At 52.3% G+C, this 3,059-nt stretch overlaps 1 long non-coding RNA gene across 1 annotated transcript; it reads right to left on the reverse strand.

Moving 5' to 3' along the window:
• Positions 1 to 638: 638 nt before the first annotated feature.
• Positions 639 to 2,360, reverse strand: LOC135971733 (uncharacterized). Its single transcript, XR_010587956.2, has 2 exons — positions 1,530 to 2,360; positions 639 to 672 (listed from the first exon to the last, which is right to left on the reverse strand). It is a non-coding gene; the product is annotated as an uncharacterized lncRNA (long non-coding RNA).
• Positions 2,361 to 3,059: the final 699 nt, after the last annotated feature.

Consider the following 3,059-nt stretch of genomic DNA (forward strand, 5'->3'; position numbering starts at 1 on the left):
GGTGCGTGCCACCACGCCCGGCTCATTTTTTTGTAGTTTTAGTAGAGACCAGGTTTCACCATGTTGGCCAGGATTTTCTCAAACTCCAGACCTCGTGATCTGCCCTCCTCTGCCTCCCAAAGTGCTGGGATTAGAGGCATGAGCTAATGTGCCCAGTTTGCAATTTTCATCTTTTGGCTGCAAGTAAGTTATGTCACTACTCTCAGCTGCCGTGGTGTGTAACTGGGCATGTTGCTTCCTCTCTGTTAGATAGGTTTTAAGATTTATGAATAGGCACTGAATTTTGTCAATTGCTTTTTTCTTTTGTGATTGAGCAATTTTTTTCTTGTCTTTTTATGCTGATAAGGTAACTTAATAGTGTTTGTCTTTTGAATGATTTAACATTGCATTTCTGGAATTAAATCAACTTTGTTGTGATATATGATTAATATCATTTTATATGTGGTTGAGATGGGCTTGCTCATAGTTCATTTGGTAATTTTGTACTTACATTCACAAGAGAAAGTGGAGTGTTAAGTTTTTTTTCTGGTGATGTCTAGTTAGGTGTTTTTTTCTTTTTTTAAAGCAGTCTCGCTCTGTCGCCCAGGCTGGAGTGCTGGAGTGCAGTGGTGCAATCTTGGCTCACTGCATGCTCTGCCTTCTGTTTTTTTTTTTACTATGTCTAATGATGTTCTATAGAAAAAAGAGACGTAGCATGTGGTCACGCTGCCATCTTGACAGTGGAATTTTTGTTGTTGTTTTTTGTTTTGAGATAGAGTCTCACTCTTGTGGCCTAGACTGGAGTGCAGTGGCGCCTTCTTGGCTCATTGCAACTTCCGCCTCCCAGGTTCAAGTGATTCTCCCACCTCAGCCTCCTGAGTAGGCTGGGATTACAGGCACCCACCACCTCACCCAGCTAATTTTTATATTTTTAGAGGGACAGGATTTTGCCATATTGGCCAGGCTAGTCTCGAACTCCTGACCTCAGGTGATCTGCCTGCCTCAGCCTACCAATGTGCTGGGATTACAGGCATGAGCCACCGCGCTCGGCCAACAGTGGACTGCTTTTGTCTGTCTACTCTGTGAAATAGTAAGACCTCACACACCAGGAGCTCAATATGGATTTAGTCCGGAATGAGGATGGCAGAGGCAGAGTGGCACGGGGGCCTGATTCCGGGTCCTCCGGCTCACTCTGGCCACACCATGAGAGTCTTCTCTTGTGCCTACTCAGCCCTTCACGCTGGTGTTGGCTGAGGGGTCCACTCCTTCCAGGGTTCTGGATCTCTGGTGCAAGTTCCATTGTCTCAGCATCAACTTGGCCCGGGCCCAGCCCACCCAGTTGGCTGTGTCCTGTATTGCAGTGGCCAAGCCGCCGCTCTTAAGAGGGCTGCAGGCGGTTCTCTGAGGCCACTGCCTGAGGCCACTCTGCTCAGTAGCCTCACTGTCTCTCTCTCTCTTTTTTTTCTCTTTTTCCGGGATTTTTATTTCTTTAATTCATACAAATGGTTATAGTGACAAACATGATTTTAACCAAAATATTGCTAGCCTACCACATCAGTAGGACGGCACTGGTGCGGGCTGGGACGATGGGTACCCTCCATGTCCCCAGGACAGACGTCGATGGGCAGCGGGCATGCTGGGCATGCCCAAGCTTTTCCTCTTGGAGCTGCTTCGTGATGCCGTCTTCATTTGGTACAAGGCGGGGGATTCATGCCAAAATTAGGAAAAACAGCCTTCATTTTGTTTTTCTAAATTATTCTAAAAATAAGCAGGTAGAAAAAAGAATGCACTGTGTGGCATAAAAAGAAAAACAGGAAGGATTCATTGTCCTGAGAAGTTTGCCAACTGCCTCATTCCGGGGCACGTTCCAACATAAAAAACACAAACAAACAAACCACAACTAAAAAAACCCTCAAATTGACTTCCGAATGCTGGTTCAGGTTTTCTTTTTGTTGACAGCTAAGCAAACAGATCCTTTGCAATGTTCTAAAAACTACACAGACAAGAAGGTTCATGGCAGAATAACTACTGACTTCTGCTTAATGAGGAACGCAAAGGACACAGGGCAGAGCGCCCACAGGACGGACGACAACCCACACGAGGCCCAGCGCTGCCCCCTGCCTCCTCCTGACAGCCCAGACCAGTCTCTGCAGTGCCAGGGCCGCCACGCAGGCGCCTCCTCCACATACTCTGGTCCGAGGGTTTCCGGGCCCTCCGCCCAGGCGCGGGAGCTACAGCTGGTCTCTGGCGTGGCCTCTGTCCACCTCGGGCTCCACGGTTTGGCCAGGAGAAGGGGCGTGGGGCGGGCGGGCCACGGGGGCAGGCGTGGGACAGGGACGCGGCGCTGGAGACGCACCTTCCGCAGCAGCTGGGACGCCAGTGGGGCGTTGCCAGTGGGAGCCACGCCCACCGCGCCCGGAGGGCACCTGTAGGCGGCCCGGTTGAGCTCAGGGGCACCACGCGGGGTCGCTGCCGGCCCAGTGGGTGGCGGCCGCCAGATGGTCCTTGTTGACACGGTTCTTCAGGCCGTCTGGGATCCGGCCCGGGACGGCTCTGCGGATCTCCCGGCCCCGCCTCGCGCATCTCGGTGGATGCCTGCTGGCTGTACCACGCAGCGTGAGGGGTGCAGAAGAGACTGGCCGCATCCTGGGGTGCCTGGCTAAAGCTGAAGGGTTCTGGCTCCTGCACGTCCAGGGCCGCGCTGGGCCAACGCCTTCTCGTCCGCCAGGCCGCCCCGGGCCGTGTTCACCAGGAAGGCCCCTTGTCTCACCCCAAAGGACAGCAGCATTCTGAAGGAAAGCGCAGCCAGGCGCAGTGGTTCAGGCCTGTAATCCCAGCACTTTGGGAGGCCAAGGCGGGTGGATCACTTGAGGTCAGGAGTTTGACATCAGCCTGGCCAACATGGTGAAACCCCATCTCTACTAAAAATACAACATTTAGCTGTGTGTGGTGGTGTATGCCTGTAATCTCAGCTACTTAGGAGGCTGAGGCAGGAGAATCGCTTGAACCTGGGAGGCAGAGGTTGCAGTGAGCAGAATTCACGCCACTGCACTCCAGCCTGGGTGACAGAAGGAGACTCT

The sequence above is a fragment of the Macaca fascicularis genome, chromosome 7, assembly GCF_037993035.2.
Source record: "Macaca fascicularis isolate 582-1 chromosome 7, T2T-MFA8v1.1".
Lineage (NCBI taxonomy): Eukaryota > Metazoa > Chordata > Mammalia > Primates > Cercopithecidae > Macaca > Macaca fascicularis.